General features: G+C 42.1%; 1 protein-coding gene across 2 annotated transcripts in view; it reads right to left on the bottom strand.

Annotated features, from left to right (window-relative positions):
- CCSER1 (coiled-coil serine rich protein 1) overlaps positions 1-25,900 on the bottom strand; it is a 1,470,964-nt gene that overhangs the window by 1,068,054 nt on the left and 377,010 nt on the right. The gene's annotated exons all lie outside the window — the stretch shown is intronic.

The following is a 25,900-nucleotide window of genomic DNA, read 5'->3' as shown; positions in this document are numbered from 1 at the left end:
CAGGCAGCGGGTGGAGAATAGCGAGAGGGGCAGGACAACTGTAGGACCCACCCACTGCACTTGAAGCTCATTAGCATACAATTTCAAATATGCATGTCTCTAAAACAGGAAAATGGATTTGTACAAGAAACGTAAGGATTTAATCAACATTAAAGCGCCTTTATATACAAGCCATTAGTTTGGGATGTAAAATCCTGAAGATAAGTTGCCTTTAAAAGAAGGACTAATACTAATGATGTTGCCCAATTGCAATGAAATAAAAATATGTTAGGAAATGTTACAGCTAAGATTATATCTTCATTCCAAGCCACACAAAAAATGCTGCGTAAACGATTTCTACCTGTCAGGAAAAGTAGTATAAAACATAACATAAAGTAATTACGGAATGTACAGGACTTCGACATTTGCTGACTGAGTATCGCATTAATGATTGTTTTTATTGTTTGAAACTGTTCGAATATGCTTATTATACATCAGGAAAATAAAACTACAAAACAAAGGCAATAATTTGGGTAACCGTCTTATCAAAGTGTTGAAAATACTAATAGATAACAATGAAAAAATAAGTTTTCATTGCTCTGAAGACGTTCTGCTCCGCTATACAGTGTGTCAGCAGGTTTCAGGCTATTTAATTGCAGGCTCTATACATTGAATTAGCAGAAAACAGCATGGAAAAAAAGGTCCGGCTTACTAACAATACTCATCGATGGTTAATCCTTAATTAGCCAGATTCCCATATTAATATTCTTAAGTTGATAAATGAAAGGTGCAATTATGTAAAAAAAAAATCCAAACACACCCCCCTTTTCAAATGTACATTCATAAATGTACAGTTCAATGACCTACTTTTATCTTTATGTGATTTAATTTCTTTTAATACTATGTACAAGGTTGAATGGAAATTTTGTATTGTTTTTTTATCGGTCTTTTTTATAGTCCTCATAAAAGGAAATAGATCATCAGAAAATGACCTATTGTTTAAATCAGATTTATGTGTTACATGTATATAAGAAAGACTTTTTTTATATTAAAAACTTTAATAAAAACAAAATGATTAATTTAACAATTTTCACACTGGTCACTGGGGCTATTTTAGACTAAAGGTACCTTCACACTGACCAACTTTCCAACGATAACGATAGCGATCCGTGACGTTGCAGCGTCCTGGATAGCGATATCGTTGTGTTTGACACGCAGCAGAGATCTGGATCCTGCTGTGATATCGTTGGTCGGAGCAGAAAGTCCAGAACTTTATTTGGTCATCAGATCGGCATGTATCGTTGTGTTTGACAGCAAAAGCAACAATGCCAGCAATGTTTTACAATGGTAACCAGGGTAAATATCGGGTTACTAAGCGCAGGTCCGCTATTTAGGATATTTACCCTGGTTACCATTGTAAAAGTAAAAAAAAAAAACCAGTACATACTCAACTTCTGATGTGTGTCACGTCCCCCGGCATCCGCGCTGCTGCTCAGAGCTTCCTGCACTGAATGTGTCAGTGCCGGCCGTAAAGCAAAGCACAGCGGTGAAGTCACCGCTGTGCTTTAGGGCTGGCGCTTACACAGTGCAGGGAAGCGGACGCCGGGGGCCCTCGACAGGCACCGAAATGTAAGTATGTACTGTTTGTTTTTTTTACATTTACACTGGTAACCAGGGTAAACATCGGGTTACTGAGTGCGGCCCTGCCCGGGGACTTCGGCATCGTTGGTCGCTGGAGAGCTGTCTGTGTGACAGCTCTCCAGCGACCACACAACAATGAAACAGCGACGCTGCAGCGATCGGCATCGCTGTCTATATCGCTGCAGCGTCGCTTAATGTGACGGTACCTTTAGACTTCCTGTCATTTCAGGAAGAGTTTTCAGCAGGCTCCTGACTCCTGAATGACTGGTAACACCTCGACACACAGCTGAAAGCATGGGATCCACAATTGGTGATTGTGTACAGCTCCTTCTCCAGACACAATTACTTTCTTTGCACATGTTAATTTAATGAGATAGCATCAGGAAAGGAAAAGGGATGCATAAATATCCTCACAATGTAGAGATTGGGGAAAATATGTATAGTCTAAGGGTATCGTTACACTAAACGATTTACCAACGATCACAACCAGCGATACGACCTGGCCGTGATCGTTGGTAAGTCGTTGTGTGGTCGCTGGAGAGCTGTCACACAGACAGCTCTCCAGCGACCAACGACGCCGAAGTCCCCGGGTAACCAGGGTAAACATCGGGTTACTAAGCGCAGGGCCGCGCCTAGTAACCCGATGTTTTCCCTGGTTACCATTGTAAATGTAAAAAAAACAAAAACACTACATACTCACATTCCGGTGACTGTCATGTCCCTCGCCGTCAGCTTCCCGCACTGACTGTGTCAGTGCCGGCCGAAAAGCACAGCACAGCGGTGACGTCACCGCTGTGCTCTGCTTTTACTTTATGGCCGGCGCTCACAGTCAGTGCGGGAAGCTGACGGCGAGGGACGTGACAGTCACCGGAATGTGAGTATGTAGTGTTTTTGGTTTTTTTACATTTACAGTGGTAACCAGGGTAAACAACGGGTTACTAAGCGCGGCCCTGCGCTTAGTAACCCGATGTTTACCCTGGTTACAAGCGAACACATCGCTGGATAGGTGTCACACACACGATCCAGCGATGACAGCGGGTGATCCAGCGACGAAATGAAGTTTCAAACGATCTGCTACGACGTACGATTCTCAGCGGGGTCCCTGATCGCAGTAGCGTGTCAGACACAGCGAGATCGTATGTATATCGCTGGAACGTCACGGATCGTGCCGTCGTAGAGACAAAAGTGCCACTGTGAGACAGTACCCTAAGAAAGGACAGAAACTTGGCAGGCACTTTAAGGCAGTGGAACACGTCTTCTCCGAGATACAATGGAGCTGCTCTGTCATTGTTATTGGAAGCAGTTCCAGCAAGACACAGACATCACCTAAATTACATAGAGCCAATGAGCTACATGTACGTAAAGCTCTACTCATATATCTGTAATGAAAAAAATACCTCCAGACTTATCATATCTCACTCTGCAGAAACCTCATCAACTTCATGAAGTGAACAATTTGTAGGAATTTAACCTGCTTCTTCCCAACTTCAAGATTTTTAATTGCTGTTATTAATCCCTAAAAGGAATTCTAAAATAAAAATGAAAATGATGGCAGACAGATTAGTGCTAGTTAAATAAATGAAGTGGTGATCGCTTGAGCACAAATTCTGCACTTGTGCAATTGCATTGGTGTAAATATGTTGGCCATAGTGTGCTAAGCCTATGACAGATACTGTGTAAGCATCATAGATTGGGGAAGGGTTAAAGAATTAGAACGTAACATGGAATGAAAGGAATTTATTACCAAATTTGGGGCAATTTGCACTGCTCTCACCACTTTTTAAAAGTGACTTTAAAAGGAGACAGGATTCACTGTATATGGAGGGGTAATCCGACTACTTTAATAATAGTTATGCAAAATTAGAATGAAGGAGACCACAGATCTATGCCAACTCATTGCTGGTGTCGGTTTGGGTTTAAGGGGTAACATTTCCCCTTGTGTAAATTGACAAGCCAAGCCTGGCATATCAGAATGAGGAGACTTATAAACTATGCATGCGTTTCTAGGAAATTTAATATGCAAATTATCTCTACAGAGAAGAGCAGGTCTAGAACTCTGTTGCCACCTACTGGAAGCAGCAATCCTAAAAGTCAATATCAACTCTTTAACGAGCCTTGCAATATGACTCAGAAGGTGTACATTTCATTTTTTTGCTACAGACAGACAAAGATGCTCAAATTTATTGTGAGATTTGTATCTTTCGCCGGGTCACTAATGTTTTAGACTTGCATATGAAACATCAGTATTAGTGAATTCACCCCTATAACTTTCTTTCTAAAGGCAGATTCTTATGTGCTTGTCTAAAAGAAATAATTAAAAAATGTGTTGATTTATTCTAGCTACTCATTAAAAATGTATTAAGCAAGGCAACTTTACAACTAACCAATTCCTGTAGAGATTCCCACATGAAAGCATTGTAACAGATAGTAATCACAGTCTATAAAAATAACGCTATCAATATCTCGTAGGCATCTGGAGCAGTGGACTTATTGATTCAGCCATTTATTGCACACCAAGGGAGACCAGGCTGACTCATGAAATCAAGGAAGAGCAAAAAGGAAGGGAGAAATTCTGAAGATCTCCTAATAAAACCCCATGCCGAGTTTCAGCATCCAGTAACAGTTGATTACACAAAATAACTCCATAAAAAAAAAAAAATAATGAACCCAGTGATACGGCTCTGGCAATTTTACAATCACTTTACAGATTATACAGAAGCCGAGTCTTGCTTTTTAATTAATATGAATATATGTTATTAATAAAGCAGAGGTATCTTCGTTGCCAACTAAAAAGATATTTTGTTATTAAGTCATATATTTTCTATACATTCCAGAAATTTGTTTTCTGTTTAAGAGATTATCATAATATTCTTGTGGTTTGAGCATTCTAATGCAGAGGTTGAAATTCCCTTATTAACACGGACAAGTTTTTAATTCCATTTCGGAAATGAATATTTAAGTAGACACAATTTAATTTTATCTCAAGAAAGCAAACCTCTAATTATGATTTCAGCTATTTAGTACACAGCCACTCAATTTACAGCAAAGGGGAAAGGCGTAATCAAACCTAACCTTGGAAATTTTTAATTTTTACTGTAATGTTAATAAAAAATGCACATATTATCTGAGCACCACTGTGTTAAGAATCCATTATAGGGGGCCTAAATGCTGAAACTGTGGTGGTGGTAATCCAGGTGCTTCACACCTTCTCTCTAACAGATATATTATTCTTGAAGTATGGACTTCTAGGTCCATCATATTTTCTACATTCTGAGACTGTGTTTGTTGTATCACATCTGGTACACACCATTATATAGGAAATGCTCACACTGTCTTCAAATTATCATTTGCTTTGTACAGCACAGCAACATATAGTAAATGAAGGGTGTTCAGCTCTTGATGTTTAGCAATCAGCTGAATTAAAGACTTACAACACTCACATCAACTTTATGGTACGAACTTAGCTGCAGTATGATACATAGCCATAACCTTACGTGTAGAGTTCTAGCTATGCACAATGCTGATGCCCATCGATGTCGCTGTCACTAAACCTCCATGATAACCCTGGGCTGAAAGATAGCCTTGGGTCACACAGGGACAGTGGTCTGTAAGCTCCTGTTCAAAGCATTAGTGACATACCTTCTCCCTGGCTGCCTTGCACCATTCTAATGCCTTGCAATGCAAAAGCATTGCAGAGTATTAGATCAGCGATCAGGGCAAGAAAAGGTTTTTTTTAGTTCTGTCTCCTAAAAATATTAATAGAAAGTGATCAAAAAAATTAATTTGCCCACAACAGGTACTAATAAAAAAGTCCACTTGTCCCTCAAACAACAACTCTGTCTGTGGAAATATGAAAAAATTATAGCTCTCAAGATTCGGCCATGCAAAAATTTGCAACAAAAAGTGTCTTTTAGTGTGAGACAGCAGCCAAACATAAAAAAATATAAATCTGTTATTGATGTAATTGCACTGACCCGAAGAATAAAGTAGTCAAATCACTTCTAAAGCACAAGGAAAGGCATAAAAAATAAATAAAACCAAATTCTTCACCTGCTGTTGATTTTTTCATTTTGCCTCCCAATGAACGCGGTACGGCTTGGCTCACATTTACCCTGCACTCTATGTTGAGGCTTACACTTGGGTTTCCATTTAAACCACTGAAAAACGTGATGAATCCATGATGGAAGATTCACTATAATGAGGAAGATGGAGGCAATGACCTGTGATCCAGCTGTGTCTGTCCTCTTAAGGTGTGCATAAAACCGCGGTCCGCCACAATTTTGTGCACTTCTGAAAAGAAGGACATCTGAATCATGTCACTCAGAAGTTTAGATGGAAACCTTGACATAAGTGCTCAGAATAGAGCACCGGATAAATGTGATCTCAAATGTTATGTAAAACTTCAACTCAATCCATCATCTGTTAATAGAAATATGGGGGTTTCTGGTAGTACAAAGGCTCTGGAAAAGCACTATGGCATCTTGCCCCCCAAAGAATTTCAGCAAATTCTGCACTCCCAATTCAAATGCACCTCTCCATTCTGAACACCACTGTGTGCCTAAACCACATTTACAAATAAAACTGGGAAGAGACAAAGCGCAATAGGGTCTTATCCATTGACAGTGGGATGTCAGGGAAAAGGGGAGATACACGCACCTTGCTGAGTTGCTAAATGGCAACTATAAAGGTGACTATGTAAGACAGCTGTCTTTAATGCAGGTAACATGTTGATTAGGAACGTCTAACTGGTCTGTAGGAGCCAAAACTCTTAATGGTTGGTAGGGGATCAAATACTTATTTCTCACTGCAAAATGCAAATACATTTAAATAATTTATACAATGTGGTTTTCTGGATTTTATTTTTGATATTCTATCTCTCAATGTTAAAATGTACCTACCCTTAAAATTATTGACTCTTCATGTCTTTGTCAGTGGGCAAACTTACAAAATCAGCAAAGGATCAAATAATTAGTTCCTTCACTGTAAATTTCTTGAGGGGTCTAGTTTCCAAAATGGTGTCACTTGTGGGAGGTTTCCACTGTTTCTGTACATGGGGGCTTTCCAAACACGACTTAGCATCCGCTAGCGATTCCAGCAAATTTTGCATTCAAAGAGTCAAATGGGGCTCCTTCCCTTCCGAGCCCTGCCATATGCCCAAACAGTAGTTTTCACCCACACATGGTGTACCGGAGTACTCAGAAGAAATCGCATAACAAATTTTGTGGTCCTTTTTCTCCTGTTACCATTGTGAAAATAAAAAAATGGGTAAAAAGTAACATTTTTGAGAGAAAATGTTACATTTTAGTTTTTTTCACTCACATTGATTCAGTTACTGAGAAGCACCTGAAGGTTTAATAGACTTCTTGAATGTGGTTTTTAGCAACTTCAAAGGTGAAGTGTTTAGGATGGTGTAAGTGTTAGGAGATGGAATTCTCCCGCATCTTGGGATAGATCCCAAGCCTTATCTGCCTCTGTGGTCTCCCATTCAGGCTCGGCCACTGTGGGTGTTGCTCAGCATAGATGTTGGTCTCAGTGTCTTGCTCAGACTTGAGGTATTCGTTTGGTTGCTGTTGGCTCCTCAGCCAAGTCTATGGTAACCAGTGATAGGCACCTGCGGCTTGACGCTCTGCAATCCAGAAATCACCTAACTGAGCATGCCCGTGATGTGGCGGCTTTTCATTGGTTGTCAGATGTTTGCTGCCCTGGTGATGTGGCAGTTCCGGATTGGCCAACGGACAACACTTCGGTCAACTGGGTTTGAGTGTTTGGGGTCGAGCCTAAGGTTTAAAAGACCCCCAGCGGTACACGCAGGCCCACTAGTATCATTTATGTGTGGCTATGTGAGTGGAGACTCTACCACTCTGTCTGCATGTCTTGTATGTCTGCCTAGCTCTGGTCTGTACACGTAGGCAGGCAGTTAGTATCAGTGGGGTAATTAGCCATTTGGCTTATCATATGTTACCTACATGTGTGCGGTTAGCACAGTAGAGTTTCAGAGCAAGCTCAACCCTTAGTCAGTGTTATATATTCAGCATCTGTTTCGTTCCTATGTGCTATTGACACGGTTCAGTTGCAGTGTGAGTTCAGTTAAATTGCTTGACCTGTGATGTTTAACAGGACATAGCACTTGGTACTCATTTGTACTGTTTGTTTCTGTTCACACCGAGTGGCGTAAACTCAGTGTGTATTAGTTATCGCTCGTCGTGTGTTCCGTCATTGCTCACTAGCAGCAGTTTTACATCTCCGTACAGTGGACCCCGGGTTGTGATTGCTCTTTATTATTTATTTTATTTAGTGCAATCTACCATCCCTGACAGTTTAAAAATGCCAGAATCTGGCTAGTAATGGCAAATGAGCAGCGTCTACAGCGGTACATCCAACAGTTGGAGGACAGGTTGTCCACACTTGAGGGGCGACTTCAGCTGTGGATCTATCCGCAGTAGTGGCACAGTCAGCCAGTGAAACCATCTTTAGGATTTCTGCTGCGGCTCCTGTTCCATCTCTTTCACATTTCCCACTACCTGATATATTCTCTGGGGACAGCAAGGCTTGCAGGGGATTCATGAACCAGTGCTCAATCCAGCTGGAGTTACTGGCCTCACATTTCTCATCTGAGCAAGTTAAGGTGGGATTTGTGATGTCTCTGTTGATGGACAGAGATTTGGAGTGGGCTCTGCTTCTGTGGGAGTGTAAAGACCAGGTAGTCCGGAGCGACTCACGCTTTCTGAGCGCACTGAAACAGGTCTTTCTTGGACCTCAGGTTACCACGATGTCGCACTCCAACTCTTGGCATTAATCCAGGACTCTTCTCTGGCCAGCCAGTTTGGACTTTAGCTGCCGAGTTGGAGTGGTCAGACAAGGTGCTGATTCCTATATTTTGGAGGGGCCTTGCTGATCACATAAAGGATGCTTTGGCCACTAGTGGGATCCCTGCTACACTGCAAGACTTAATACCTGTCTCCACTCACATTGATCTTTGACACACTGAGCGAAGTTTGGAGCAAGCCCAGTGTAGACAAAGGATTCGGTTAGCTCCAAACTTTACCAATCCTTGGGAATCCCCAGCTCAAACAAGCAATTCGGTGGAGTCCATGGAGGTCTCTCAGGCAGAACCAAAATCTCATCCTGTACATTCCCAACTGACCTGTTTTGTTTGTAGGAAGGCTGGACATTATGGCAATAAATGTCCCAGGCATCAGAGAAAATGACCTCCTCCAGTGGCTCTTCAAGGGAGGCTCTCTTGGTACGGTGGACTTCTCCTCCAAGTTGACCTTTAAGGTCTCCCTGTCATTTGGGTCAACTTCCCTCAGTGCAGAGGCCTGCCTGGATTCTGGGGCTGAGGGCAACTTTTTGTCTTCTTCCTTCGTTCTTCATCACGCTATTCCCTTAGAGAGGCTCCCAGAGCCTGTCACTATACGGGTCATTAATGGGTCCATTCTTCCTACCCAAATTACACATTGGACTAAACCTCTAACCCTCATGGTGTCCCCAAAACATCAGAAGTTAATCTCTTTACTTGTTATCTCTGAGAGAATGGGTGAGGTACTTCTGGGCCTACCTTGGTTGGATAGCAATTCACCCCATATTGACTGGTCAACAGGGAGCATACAGGAATGAAGTAGGTCATTTGAGGGACAATGTTAGAGGTCAAAAGAGCAGATTGGATCCTCCGAGGTCACTATGGATCTTACGTCCTTACTGAAGCACTACGGGCAATACGCCGATGTGTTCTCTAAGAAGGCAGCTGAGACTCTTCCTCCTCATCGCCCCTATGATTGCCCCACAAACCTCATTTAGGGGCAGAGCCTCCTCATGGGTGTGTCTACCCTTTGTCTCTCCCAAAGACTGAGGCTGTGTCAGAGTATATCAGGAAGCATTTGGCGATAGAGTTTATCAGGAAGTCAGTGTCTGCTTTTGGGGCTGGTTTCTTCTTTGTCCAAAAGAAGAATGGAAAATTATGCTCCTGTGTAGATTATAGGGGTTTGAAAGCTATTACCATAAAAAACAAATATCCTCTGTCTTTAATCTTTGAGCTCTTTGATAGGCTGTGAGGCGCTAGGATATTTATGAAGTTGGACTTGCATGGGGCCTATAACCTTATTCGAATGGAGGGGATGAAGACCACCTTTAATACTCGGGATGGTCATTATGAGTACTTGATCATGGCTATTCGCCCTCTGTAAATTCCATCTTTCAGGAAATGTTGTCTTCATCTATGGTGATATATCTGTAAGGTTTTTGAGCTCCTACGTGCTAATTCCCTTTTTGCCACGCTAGAGAAATGTGTGTTTGAGCAAGAGTCCTTTCCATTTCTGGAATACATCATTTCGTCCATGGGTTTACCCATGGACCCTGCTAAACCGGAGGTGGTGTTGAACTGGCAGGAACCGCATTCTCTCAAAGCAGTGCAGTGCTTTTTGGGATTCATCAATTATTACCGCCAGTTCATCCCTCACTTCACCACTCTAGCAGCTCCTTTGGTAGCTCTCACCAAGAAGGGAGCTAACATGAAGCAGTGGTCTGAGGATGTCTCCAGGGCCTTTACCTCCCTAATGTTCCATTTTGCTAGGGCAGCAGTTCTGCATCGACCTGATGTGGATAAGCTCTTCATCCTAGAGGTGGATGCCTCTTCTGTTTGGTGCTGGAGCCTTCCTATACCAAAAGGATGCTCAAGGTTGAAAGCATCTTTGTTTCTTTATTTCTAAGACCTTCTCACCAGTGAAGAGGAATTATTCCATAGGGGACAGGGAGTTGTTGGCAATGAAATTAGCCTTTTTGGAGTGGAGATATCTCTTGAAGGGAGCTCGGCATCCCTTTAAGGTTTTTACAGACCATAAAAACATTACATATCTTCAGACTGCACAATGTCTGAATTCTCGCCAGGCCAGGTGGTCCTTATTCTTCTCTGGGTTCAATTTTACCATCCATTTTTTGTCCTGGGAGAGGAATTTACGTGCCTATGCCTTGTCCCACTCAGTAGTCTATTGGGATGAACAACGCTTAATTGTCCCTTTGGAGAGTCTTCGAATGGTGGCACCGGTGTCCATTGGCAGGTACCTCTGGGACAAAACTTATGTACCACCTAACCTGCAGTCGGAGGTTCTCTCTTGGGTTCACACCTCCAAATTAGGAGGTCATTTCTTTACTATGAGGACTAATGAACTCTTAGAGAGATCTTATTGGTGGCCTCAGATGGCACGAGATGTCAAGCTTTAAGTGCAGGCCTGTGTTTCTTGTGCTAGGAATTAGCCTTCGTGGCAGAGACCTGCGAGTTAGCTTTATCCTCTGCTGGTGGCGGATAGGCCCTGGGAGATGGTAGGGATGGACTTTATTGTAGATTTGCCCAAGTCCCATAATAACAAGGTCATTTGGGTTGTCACTGATCATTTCTCTTAAATGGTACACCTGGTTCCCCTTCCTCATATATCATCCTTACGGGCCTTGGCAGTGTTATTCATTAAGCACATTTTCCGTCTTCATGGGATGCCTAACAAGATTGTCATTGATCGGGGCCTCAGTTCACGTTCCTTTTCTGGAGGGAGCTTTGTCACCTACTCTGTATTGAGCTCAATCTGTCCTCTGCATACCATCCTGAGATGAATGGGCTGGAGGAGAGGACCAATCAAACTCTGGTCACGTATTTGTGGCATTTTGTGTCCGCCAGGCATGACAACTGGGCATAGCTAGTGCCTTGGGTGGAACTTGCCTTAAACAATGTCATTTCCAATTCCACTGGACAGACTCCTTTTATCCTAAATTACGGTCAGTATCCTCATGTCCCTGTGCCCATGCCCGTCTCGTCTTCTGACCTGAGGGTGGTAGACTGGGCAGTGGAGGCTCGTGACATCTGGGGCCGCAAGCAGGATGCTAATAAAGCTTCTAAGGAGAGAATGTGGGCTCATTGTCGCCTTGCTCCTGTCTTTGCTCCTGGTGATTCTATGTGGTTGTCTGCTCGTAACATCAGGCTGCATGTAGAGTCCACCAAATTTGCTCCTCACTATCTAGGTCCATTTAAGGTACTTGAGCAGGTGAATCCTGTAGTGTATCGCCTCAGTCTTTCTCCACATTTGAATATCACCGACACCTTTCATGTATCTCTGTTAAAACCTGCGTTTTTGTCCCGGTTTGATAGGACTCCTGTTGGAAGTCCGGACACATCCTCGGACGATTTTGAGGTCAATGCTATTATTGGGTCAAAGGTGGTGCACTGCAAAAAGTTTTTCTTGGTTGGCTGGAAGGGTCATTGACAGGAGGATATGACCTGGGATCCTGTTAAGCACATTCATGCTCCTCAGCTTATTGCGACCTTTGAGCATGGCAAAGGTCACTGGTGAGGGGATTCTAACTGGGGTAATGTTAGATGATGGGATTCTCCTGCTGCTCAGGATAGATCCCAAGCCTTATCTGCCTCTGCGGTTTCCCATTCAGGCTCGGCCGCTGTGGGTGCGCTTGAGGTATTCGTTTGGTTGCTGCTGGCTTGCTGTGGGTGCGCTCGAAGTATTCGTTTGGTTGCTGCTGGCTCCCCAGCAAAGTCTATGGTAATCAGCTATAGGCACCTGCGGCTTGACGCTCTGGAGTCTAAGTCCAGAAATCACTTTACTGAGTATGCCCATGATGTGGCGGCTTTTCATTGGTGATGACGTGGCAGTTTTGGATTGGCCCATGAATAATGCCTCAGTCGATTGGGCATGAGTGTTTGGGGAGGAGCCTAAGGTATAAAAGACCCCCAGTGGTGCATGTGGGTGTGCTAGTATCATTTATGTCTGACTGCATGTCTCGTATGTCTGCATAGCTCTGGTCTGTACAGGTAGGCAGGCAGCTAGCATCAGTGGAAGCAATTAGCCATTTGGCTTATCATCTGTTACCTACATGTGTGCTGTAAGCACAGTAGAGTTTCAGAGAAAGCTTAACCCTTAGTCAGTGTTATATACTGAGCATCTGTTTCATTCCTGTGTGCGATTGACACGGTTCAGTTGTGTGAGTTCAGTACATGTGCTTTTACTGTGACGCTTAAGGCTTTAGTCACGCTATCAGTATTTGGTCAGTATTTCACATCAGTATTTGTTAGCCAAAACCAGGAGTGGGTGAAAAATTCAGACTTGGTGACATGTTTCTATTATAGCTTTCCCCTCTGTTTGTTCCATTCCTGGTTTCGGCTTACAAATACTGATGTAAAGTACTGACCACATACTGATAGTGTGAACGTAGCCTAACGGGACATAGCACTTAGTACTCGTTTGTACTGTTTCTTTCCTGTGGAGTACCTGAGCTTGGAACTAAATGTCCTGTTCACACTGAGTGGCGTAAAATCAGAGTGTATTAGTTATCGCTCGCCGTGTGTTCCGTCATTGCTCACTTGCAGCAGTTTTACATTTCTGCACAGTGGACCCCGAGTTGCAATTGAACTTTATTATTTTATTTTTTTAGTGCAATCCGCTAACCCTAACAGTAAGTTTTGGGTATTATCTGTCAGATAGACCCCTCAGAGTCACTTCATATGTGATGTGATCACTAAAAAAATTGGTTTTGTAAATTTTGTTGTAAAAATAAGAAATTGATGGTCAACTTTTAATTTGTATATCTTCCTAACAAATAAAATATATGTTTAAAAAATTGTGCTCATGAAAAGTCGACATGTGGAAAATGTTGTTTATTAACTATTTTGTGTGACAACTCTCTGATTAAAGGGCATAAATATTAAAAGTTTGAAAGTTGCAAAATTTTCACCAAATTTCAGATTTTTTCACAAATAAACGCAAGTCATATCAGAGAAATCTGATGACTATCATGAACTACAATATGTCCCAAAAAAACAAACTCAGAATTAGTGGGATCTATTGAATTGTTCCAGAGTTTTTACCATATAAAGTGACGCTGGTCAGAATTGTAAAATTTGGTCTGGGCATGAAGGTGAAAACAGGCTCGGGCTTGAAGGGGTTAATATTCTGATCCTCTAATAAACCTTTATGACCATACGGTAACCTGATCATTCATGAGGGGATGGAAAATTTGAATGGAAAATGTTTTTTATTTTTACTAACCCGAATATTACATTTTCCTATTCACTGGTTGTATGCAAACAGATCACAGGTGTAACGGAATAGGATTTCTCTTACAGACAACCCATGATGATGTTTTAGTCATTTTAGCAAACAAGAAATTAGAAGCTTTACTAAAATCATTAAAAGTCATTAAAATATGGTATGCGGCAACAGGGTCTTGTGGCCTGAGTGATTAGAATTGTGGTGGTGTCAAACAGAATCCAAAGAAGAATTTTTGTATTTGCTATGTGTGCTCCAATCCTTTCTGCATATTTCTACACAATTCTGTCTGTGAATCACAGCAGCATCCTGTGAATCCATATCCTATTGAAATCACCTGTACGTCAAGTTTCCTGTCAACAGTATTGTTTTCTAGCGTTTTTTGGATGTGTTACTTTAAATTTACTAGTTTGGGTGTAATTTTTATGTTATTTACTGTCAGTGACAAAGCACTTTTCTTTAAAATATGGGTCGGTCGGCATTACCGTGAATAGGAAATACATAATGCAGCATTCGTTCTTGACATAAAAAATGGTATTCACCTATTAGTTACAATGAGTTAAAAAGCTTTCAGAGTGAGTTTTTTGAACATTTGTACTAGGGACAAACAAGCACAGTCAAATGTGTTTTAATGACTGCAACCAGGCACCACGACAGCTCGGAGAATCTCAGCAGTAGCTTCAATGACTTTAATGTTCTGGCTTTGCTCTCACTGTCTTTAGTTCATTCTGTTCTCCATTGCTTCTGGTATTTCCAGTTTTATCTGCACAGTCAAAACACTGCACCTTCATATTCCACCAGGATTTGCTCAGCAAACACTCAGAATACAAATGTATGTAAATACAAAGCTAGAACTGTTATTCACTCCGGAGGACACATTATGGATTTTGCAAATCAAAAATAATTCATGTATGCCACTTGAGCACAAAAGTGTGCCAATCTATGAGAAATAAATATATTTCCAAAGAGCTTTTTACAGAAGCAGCATAAAACAAATCCTTTGCATACATTGTCCTCAGCTTCAGACTCTAGTTAACAACACCAAAATCCAGGACCTTTTTGTATTAAATTACATTCCATTAGTACCTTCCTGACTGTCGAGTAAAACTAATAAAACATCCAGAGTTGCGTAATTCCTTATTGAACACCCGACAGACAACTTTAGAGGTCCTGATCATAGTAAAACTTTATTGCGTGTTACAGCCAAGTCTAATAAAACTAAACTGCAGTATAGATTTCAGTCTATTTCTAAGGAAGCAACCCTGCTGTTCAATAAGCCCTCCGCAGTGAACCGCTAACATCTTCAGTAGAGTATGATGAATAACAGCTATGCAGACTGCATTTTCTGGATCATCATTCATCACCACTGACTATATCAAGATGACCCTAAATTAAGTATTAGTAGCTTTTAAAACAAACCATCCCTGTGAAGTAACTCCATATCTTAAAATCTTCTTTGGCCATTAGAAATGGACTGCTGATTTCATGTTTTGGATGTAAAGAAAACATCACAAGCTTGAAGGGATTTTATCCTGGCTCAAGAGCATACACTAATACTTTCCATTGTGACGGACCACTGTACCGTAATCCATTGTGTAAGGTCAGCTCTTCTATTATATTAAATCTATGAGCCAAATTCTTCCGGAAAATTGTGTTCTGGAGTTAATGGGATAGCTTGTTGTTAGACAGGTATAATACCAATTATGTTTTAAGTGCACACAGATTAATTGCTGTTTGCTTAAGTCTCCATTTCCTTTTGGAGGACAGTGGAGATGGGCATTGACCCAAGTTGTTAACAGTTTAGTAAAATCCCTACATTTCCACTGAACATGAACATAAATAATGCCACAAAAAATATCTAATTAATCTTCTACCAGAAAAGATACAAAGAGCGCTGGCAAATATTCCAGATCTCATATAACTATTATTATTATATTTTGTATTGCATTTTTATTCAGTTAGAATTTAGGCTTTAGTTCAAAAGACATTGATCTGTTCATTGTGTATGTTGATTTCTTATATTTGACAATTAAAGTTGCAATTGATAAATTAAACAGGTTGTCCATAACGTATAAATTATTTTTTAAATTTGCCAGACTGTCTAATAAAAAAAAAGAATCAATACTCACCCATACTGATCTCTAGAAAGTCATGAACTGCTGGTCATTGCTAAGTTGTACTTCCAGGTGCTTTCCTCGTCAAATAGAAATGGCCAGAAATGCCTTAACCATTGACTGGATGCAGCAGTTATCCACCATTTTTTTTACTGAATGGATATTGTGGACTATATTTAAGGCCGGAGTCACACTCAACATATAAAAAAATCGGTCCGATTTTGACAGCTGAGAATCGCACCAATGTTCTCCGTATGGTGATCCATGTGTAATCCGTTTGAAATGCGATGATATGATTTCTTTGCATCTAGTATCTGTATGATAGGTATGGATATATTGCTGTTTTTTTATTTTATTTTTATTACAGGAGATCGGGGGTGTCACATGGATTAGCTTTATAATAAAGATGGAAAACTGTGTAGTGTTTTATTTCATTAAAATACTTTATTCTGGCTGTGTCTTTATTTCACCTGTAACAACTATAGGATTAGTAATGGAGAGGTGTCTTATTGACACCTCTCCATTACTAAGCTGGGCTTGATATCACCTTACAATACAGAGGTGACATTAACCCCAAAACTATTACCCCACTTGCCACCACTACAGGGCAAGTGAGAAGAGTGAAGTTAAGTGCTGGAATTATCTTACAGATATGCCTTTTCTGGGGAAGCTGTGTGCTAATGTTTTTAGCCGGGGGGGCCAATATCCATGCTCCCTTCCTAGGCTATTAATATCAGCCCGCAGCTGTCTGCATAGCCTTTGCTGATTATTAACTATGGGGGGACCCCATGTCATTTTTTGGGGACGTCCTCCATTTTAATAGCCAGTAAAGGCTAAGTATACAGCTGTGAGCTGATATTAATAGCTTAGGAAGCTCCATGGGTATTACCCCCCTTCCCAGGCTAGAAGCATCTGCACCAGTCACTGGCTTTCCCTCTGCTGGTTTTGAAAATTGAGCGGGAGCCCACGCCATTTTTTTCCATAAAATAATCTTTTATGAATTAAATACATGTCCAGTAATTTGCACACACTAACTGTATTTGTCGCTGACATCTATATATCTATCTATTCTATATGTATTTACTGTATGTAATCCATCTCTTCTATCCTGTTGGTTCCTGCTGTGATTTTACAGAACCTGGCAGATGAATTTCCAGCTTTTTTTCTATCTTTCTGTACAATATCAATACATATGTACATGTGTGCATTACTGACACGTATATATATATATATATATATACGTATGTATTCTATGTGTACATTTCTATTCTATCTATTCTAACCTGTCAGTGTGATTTTAGTGTACACCGCACATAGATTACTGGCTTTTCAAAGGACATAAAAATCGGACAGCACTAGCATGGTGCGAGTGCTGTGTGATTTTTTTCTCGCATCCATCGACTTGCATTGGCGAGTCTCGGCCGATATACGCAGCACATCGCAGCATGCTCTGATTTCACTCGCACGTATATTACGGCAGAGAAAAATAACGGTGATAGGATCTGCCCCATAGATTAAGAGTGCTATGCGATTTTTTCTCGAATAGCACTCGTCTCTGTATTCCTCGCTAGTGTGACTCCAGCCTAAGGCTAACTCTAGGACACAGACTAACAGTTCCTGAACAGAGTTTGCATAGATTCTTTTTTGGCAGTCTGGAGCATTTTAGTAATATTACATTTACCGGATACCATGAAATATAAATTAAAGGCACTAATAAGGTTTGTTTTTGGATTTTTTTAACATATTTATAGTAAACAAATACATTGGAAATACCTTAAGCCCCCGTCTCACATAGCGAGATCGCTAGCGATATCGCTGCTGAATTCACAAGTTTTGTGACGCAACAGCGACCTCAGTAGCGATCTCGCTATGTGTGACACGTACCAGCGATCAGGCCCCTGCTGTGAGATCGCTGGTCGTGTCGGAATGGCCTGGACCTTTTTTTGGTCGCTGAGGTCCCGCTGACATCGCTGAATCGGTGTGTGTGACACTGATCCAGCGATGTCTTCACTGGTAACCAGGGTAAACATCGGGTTACTAAGCGCAGGGCCGCGCTTAGTAACCCGATGTTTACCGTGGTTACCAGCGTAAATGTAAAAAAAAACAAACACTACATACTGACCATCTGATGTCCGTCAGGTCCCTTGCCGTCTGCTTCCTGCTCTGACTGAGATCCGGCCGTACAGCGAGAGCGCAGCACAGCAGTGACGTCACCGCTGCGCTCTCGCTGTACGGCGGCTCAGTCAGAGCAGGAAGCAGACGGCAAGGGACCTGACGGACATCAGATGGCAAGTATGTACTGTTTTTTTTTTTTTACATTTACGCTGGTAACCAGGGTAAACATCGGGTTACTAAGCGCGGCCCTGCGCTTAGTAACCTGATGTTTACCCTGGTTACCCGGGTGCTGCAGGGGGACTTCGGCATCGTTGAAGACAGTTTCAACGATGCCGAAGTCGTTCCCCTGATCGTTGGTCGCTGGAGAGCGGTCTGTGTGACAGCTCCCCAGCGACCACACAGCGACTTACCAACGATCACGGCCAGGTCGTATCGCTGGTCGTGATCATTGGTAAATCGCTATGTGAGACGGGGCCTTTACCTTTCCTTATCAATTACTTCTTCCCTTCTTTTTCTGCCTATTGAGCTTATAGTCTAGCTTTGTGTTTAGACATTGCATGAATGAGATTTACCCACTAGTATTGAGATCTCTTGAGACAAACACAAAAGTGAAGTAGCAAATGAGGCATCCAAAATGTGAGATTATGTTTTATTTATTACATCCAGACACCAAATATGACATTTACCTCTACACACACTACTAAAAAAAACAATGTTAACTATTTTGCAATTTTATTTACAGGTTTGTTGCCAAAATCACAATGTGGTCATATACATATATATATATATATATATATATATATATATATATATATATATATATATATATACATACACATGTATATACTGTTTGTATCCATTTATTTGTGCAAATTTAACTTATCTGAATCCCCCGCCCCGCACTGTTATTCATTATGCACAGTGCGGGGCTGGGGTTCCTGGGAAGGCGGGGGAGCTGGGGAGCGTCGGAGCTGGGGAGCGTCTAAACAGCGCAGTGCGCATGCCCAGGAACCCCAGCCCCGCACTGTGCATAATGAATAACAGTGTGGGGCGGGGGATTCAGCAACAGTGTGGCCGCACTGACAATGAACACTGCGCAGGCCCCAGGCAGGCACGCACAGCGCAGGCGCCGGATTTCAGAAGATAACAGCGCTCAGGGGGCGGGTACCATCGCCCCTGAAGAGAAGAGTGACGGCAGTTGGGGGATTCATACAGGACGCTTCGGACCGCCTCCTGGTACAATATCTGGTATCTGTGGCCAATTTTTAAAACGCTTTTTTGAGGTAATAAATGAATCAAAAACTAAAAGAGCCAACTTGTTAGACTGCAGCATTACTGCTGCACAAGGTGGCTCTTTTAGTTTATAACGGCTGGGGGGGGGGTGACAGTGGCCCTTTAATTATATTTTTCTATAATTTTAGTCGATTAGATTTTTAGATTGAAAGAGCACACAAGGAACAGATTTGCTATTTAGCAGTGTTGTGTTTAGTAACACAGCAGAATAGCTCTAGCTGTTGTTAGACATCATTTTGGTTTTCTTTATTTGAGTAATTGTCAAGGTCATCGCATTCACTGTTATATACGTTGTCAAGGAAATAAGAAGAGGCCAAATAAGATTTTTACTATAATCATAAAGAGTCTTATATCAGCAATGTAGAACAGTCTTCCTATGTTAATTTTTCTCTATGAAATAAAACATTCAGCTGATATTTTACTGCAATCATTTACCTGTGAACAGCACAACTCCCTCAGCAATTGGCAATTATCTTGAAACTGCCAACCTGCAAAAAAGTATTATGCCTGTGTTTTGTGCTTTCAACTTAGCGTTGTGTTCTTTACAGGGTAACACAAAGATGCCGATGATTTTCTTATTTTCTTAACTCTCAATTCTTATTCGTTATCTTAAAATCTGTGATAAAGTAACAAAAGACTGAACCTGCAAGGAACTGAACAATATATTTAGCTTCATATTCTGACTCACTGCTAAATGTTGCAAACCAGGTCATCGTCTTTTATCTAGTAAGTTCAAATCTAAATGTTAAGACTACACAATAAAAAGTGTGACAGCAAATGGAAAATGTCCAAGTAGAAAATGTCATTCATAAAAAAGGTAGGAAGTGACAAAAAAGGAATAACCTTATAAGTAAGAACATTGTCCAGATTTGTCATCAAGCACCAGAAAAAAATGGCCTCACATCGATGCATTGCAGAAAGAGAAATCTGCCTACAAATACTGTATAAACACACACACACACACATATTTATATATATATATATATATATATATATATATATATATACTAGGTGGTGGCCCGATTCTAACGCAGCAGGTATTCTAGAATATGTATGTATGTATGTACATAGCAGCCACATAGTATATAGCACAGGCCACGTAGTATATAGGAGCCACGTAGTATATAGCAGCCACGCAGTATATAACACAGCCACGTAGTACATAACACAGCCCACGTAATGTATAGCACAGGCCACGCAGTATATAACAGGCCACGCAGTATATAGCACAGCCCATGTGATATATAGCACAGTCCACACAGTATATAACACAGCCCACGCAGTATATAACACAGCCCAAGCAATTTATAACACAGCCCACATAATATATAGCACAGCCCACGAAGGAACAGCGCTTCCGAAATGCGCGTCGGGGTGCACGCTATCAGGCATTTGGCGGTCCCAGTACAACTCCCCCATCTTTATAAGTAAGTGACTCTAGACAGCATTCACATATGGCACTTTAACATAGCACCTTATTTTAAGCACATTATGCACTTTTTATGATTTCTTGGGGTCCGGATGATCTTTGCTGATTAAGTGGCACATTGTATGCACTTTTTATTAGTTTTTGTGATTTTTGAAGCACTTTTTGATATGTGCAATATAGTCTTGTAAAAAATATTGAGTCCTTGGGGGCATTAAGTATTTATTACGATGGAGTGACCTGCTATATAATGACCTGATACGTGCACATTTTCTCTCTCTCTCTCTCTATCTATATATATATATATATATATATATATATATATATATATATATATACACATGCATATTTATGAAATATAATGTCTATATATTTTAAAGGTTTTTATTTGTCACTGAATAAATAAACATATATATTTTAAATATTTCCTGCTGTGTCGGTCCTGGTCCTGGTTCTGGTTCTGGTTGGAGTACGGTCCTTTTAAATCATTTTTAGTGGGTACACTATTGTTTGCACATGTGGTGACCTCCTGGTATAATTTTTTTTATATTTTAAATATTTTTTATGGTTACAAATAATTCTTTTATAGAACTGGGGTGTCGCTTCTGTGTTTTATTAACCACGTAGTATATAGCAGCCACGCAGTATGTAACACAGCCCACGTAATATATAGCACAGCCCACACAGTATATAACACAGCCCACGCAGTATATAACACAGTCCATGCAGTATATAACACAGCCCATGCAATATATAACACAGCCCATGTAATATATAGCATAGCCCACGCAATATATAACACACGCCACACAATATATAAAACAGCCACGCAGTATATAACACAGCCCACACAGTATATAACACAGGGCATGCAGCATATAACACAGCCCACACAGTATATAACACAGGCCATGCAGTATATAACACAGGCCACACAGTATATAACATTGGCCATGCAGTATATAACACAGCCTACACAGTATATAACACTGCCCATGTAGTATATAACACTGCCCACGTAGTATATAGCAGCCACGCAGTATATAACACAGCCCACATAATATATAGCACAGCCCACGCAGTATATAACACAGCCCACGCTGTATATAACACAGCCCACGCAGTATATCGCACAGCCCACACAATATATAGCACAGCCCACGCAGTATATAACAGAGGCCACATAATATATAACACAGCCACGCAGTATATAACACAGCCCATGCAGTATATAACACAGGGCACGCTGTATATAACACAGCCCATGTAATATATAGCATAGCCCACGCAATATATAACACACGCCACACAATATATAACACAGCCATGCAGTATATAACACAGCCCACACAGTATATAACACAGGGCATGCAGCATATAACACAGCCCACACAGTATATAACACAGGCCATGCAGTATATAACACAGGCCACACAGTATATAACATTGGCCATGCAGTATATAACACAGCCTACACAGTATATAACACTGCCCATGTAGTATATAACACTGCCCACGTAGTATATAGCAGCCACGCAGTATATAACACAGCCCACATAATATATAGCACAGCCCACGCAGTATATAACAGAGGCCACATAATATATAACACAGCCACGCAGTATATAACACAGCCCATGCAGTATATAACACAGGGCATGCTGTATATAACCCAGCCCATGCAGTATATAACACAGCTCACGCAGTATATAACACTGCCCATGCAGTATATAACACTGCCCACATACTATACAGCAGCCACGCAGTATATAACACAGCCCACATAATATATAGCACAGCCCACACAGTATATAACACAGCCCACTCAGTATATAACACTGTCCACATAGTATATAGCAGCCATGCAGTATATAACACAGCCCACGTAGTGTATAGCAGTGTGGACACCACATCCCTGTTAAAAAAATAATTAAAATAAAAAATAGTTATATACTCACCCTCCGGCATCCATCGAAGCTGTCCCGATGCGCACGCTACTGCCGCCAGCTTCCGTTCCCAGAGATGCATTGCAAAATTACCCAGATGACTTAGCGGTCTAGCGAGACCACTAAGTCTTCTGGGTGATTTCACAATGCATCTCTGGGAACGGAAGCTGGCGGCAGCCGCGCGCGCATCGGCGGACGACGGAAGGTGTGAATAGCAGGTTTTTTGCTTTTTAATTATTTTTAACATTAGATTTTTTTACTATTGATGCTGCATAGGCAGCATCAATAGCAAAAAGTTGGTCACACAGGGTTAATAGCAGCGTTAATGGAGTGCGTTACACCACGGCATAACGCGGTCCGTTAACGCTGCCATTACCCCTGTGTGAGCGCAGACTGGAGGGGAGTATGGAGCGGGCGCCGGGCAGTGACTGGACGGAAGTAGGGAGGCCTGGCGACCACGACCAATCGGCGACGCAGGGTTTCTGTTACAGACAGACAGACGGAAGTACCCCTTAGACAATTATATATATAGATATATATAAATACACTGCTCAAAAAAATAAAGGGATCGCTAAAATCCCACATCCTAGATATCACTGAATGAAATATTCCAGTTGTAAATCTTTATTCATTACATAGTGGAATGTGTTGAGAACAATAAAACCTAAATATTATCAACGTAAATCACAACTAATATCCCACGGAGGTCTGGAGTTGGAATGATGCTCAAAATCAAAGTGGAAAATTAAGTTACAGGCTGATCCAACTTCAGTGGAAATGCCTCAAGACAAGTAAATAATGCTCAGTAGTATGTTTGGCCTCCATGTGCCTGTATGACAACGCCTGGGCATGCTTCTGATGAGGCGGCAGATGGTCTCCTGAGGGATTTCCTCCCAGACCTGGACTAAAGCATCTGCCAACTCCTGGACAGTCTGTGGTGCAATGACATTGGTGGATTGTGCGAGACATGATGTCCCAGATGTGTTCAATCAGATTCAGGTCTGGGGAATGGGCAGGCCAGGAACCCACTGCCAACCGCACCAGCATATGGTATCACAAGGGGTCTGAGGTAGTGTTGAGCATTCCGATACCGCAAGTATCGGGTATCGGCCGATACTTGCCATATCGGAATTCCGATACCGAGATCCGATACTTTTGTGGTATCGGGAATCGGTATCGGGATTAATATCAATGTGTAGAATAAAGAATTAAAATAAAAAATATATATACTCACCTCTCCGGCGGCTCCTGGATTTTACCGCCGTAACCGGGAGCCGTTGTACCTAAGAATGCGCGCTTGAAGGGCCTTAGATGAGGTCACTGCGCTCTGATTGGTCCGTAGCAGTCGCGTGACCGCTACGCGACCAATCACAAAGCCGTGACATCACCTAAAGTCTTTCAAGCGCTTGAAAGACCTTAGGTGACGTCACGGCTTTGTGATTGGTCGCGTAGCGGTCACGCGACCGCTACGTGACCAATCAGAAGCTGCGGACGTCTTCTAAGGTATTTCAAGCGCTTGAAAGACCTTAGGTGACGTCACGGCTTTGTGATTGGTCGCGTAGCAGTCACGCGACCGCTACGGACCAATCAGAGCGCCGTGACGTCATCTAAGGCCCTTCAAGCGCGCATTCTTAGGTACAACGGCTCCCGGTTACGGCGGTAAAGTCCAGGGCGCGTCAGAGGGTGAGTATATCCCTATTTTTTATTTTAATTCTTTCTTTTACACATTGATATGGATCCCAGGGCCTGAAGGAGAGTTTCCTCTCCTTCAGACCCTGGGAACCATACAGGATACCGTCCAATACTTGGTGTCCCATTGACTTGTATTGGTATCGGGTATCGGTATCGGATTAGATCCGATACTTTGCCGGTATCGGCCGATACTTTCCGATACCGATACTTTCAAGTATCGGACGGTATCGCTCAACACTAGTCTGAGGATCTCATCTTGGTACCTAATGGCAGTCAGGCTATCTCTGGCGAGCACATGGAGGGTTGTGCGGCCCTCCAAAGAAATGCCACCCCACACCATTACTGACCCACTGCCAAACCGGTCATGCTGAAGGATGTTGCAGGCAGCAGATCGCTCTCCACGGCATTTTCAGACTTTGTCAAGTCTGTCACATGTGCTCAGTGTGAACCTGCTTTCATCTGTAAAGAGCACAGGGCGCCAGTGGGAATTTGCCAATCCTGGTGTTCTATGACAAATGCCAAGCATCCTGCATGGTGTTGGGCTGTGAGCACAACCCCCATCTGTGGATGTCGGGCACTCAGACCATCCTCATTGAGTCGGTTTCTAACCGTTTTTGCAGACACATGCAGACACATGCACATTTGTGGCCTGCTGGAGGTCATTTTGCAGGGCTCTGGCAGTGCTACTCCTGTTCCTCCTTGCACAAAGGCTGAGGCATCGGTCCTGCTGCTGGGTTGTTGTCCTCCTACGGCCCCCTCCACATCTCCTGGTGTACTGGCCTGTTTCCTGATAGCGCCTCCAGCCTCTGGACGCTACGCTGACAGACACAGCAAACCTGTTATGATCCTTAGTGGCTGAGGATCACAGAATGAACTAGCTAAGTAACTGAACATAGAATGAGCTCTAGGGAGGTGGTAACTGGACTGACCGCAAAACCTGATCCTAACCAAACACACTGAAGGTAGCCGGTGAACGTGCCTAAATTCCTGGACGTCTCGACGCAGCCTGAGAAACTTACTACCCCTATAGAGAAAGTAAGACCTCACTTGCCTCAGAGAAATGACCCCAAAGATATAGGAAGCCCCCAACAAATATTAACAGTGAGGTAAGGGGAAAATACAAAACGTAGAAATGAAAACAGATTCAGCAAATGAGGCCCACTAATACTAGATAGCAGAAGACAGGCAGGGAACTGTGCGGTCAGTAAAAAACTTATACAAAATATCCACGCCGAGAATTCAAGAACCCCCACACCAACTAACGGTGTGAGTTGAGAAACTCAGCCCCCCAGAGCTACCAGCAAGCAAGGAAATCACATATTAGCAAGCTGGACAAGGACAAGTAAATAACCAAGAAACATATTGAACACTGATGAGCAAAAAATAACCAAACAGAAAACTTAGCTTCTCTTGAAGAGACTGATAGCGAAAGAATTCAGGAGAGATCAAAATAGCACTGAATACATCGACAGCAGGCAAACACTGAAAGTCCAGGTGAGCTAAATAGGAAACCAGCTAACAGATAACGAGACAGCTGATCCTGCCTCAGACCTGCAGAATGACACAAAGAGCCACCAGAGGGAGCCCAAAGACAGCACTCACACAGTACCACTTGTGACCACAAGAGGGAGCCCAAAAACAGAGTTCACAACA

This window comes from Ranitomeya variabilis, chromosome 1 (assembly GCF_051348905.1).
Source record: "Ranitomeya variabilis isolate aRanVar5 chromosome 1, aRanVar5.hap1, whole genome shotgun sequence".
Taxonomy (NCBI): Eukaryota; Metazoa; Chordata; class Amphibia; order Anura; family Dendrobatidae; genus Ranitomeya; species Ranitomeya variabilis.
This window is presented reverse-complemented; position numbering and strand designations above follow the sequence as displayed.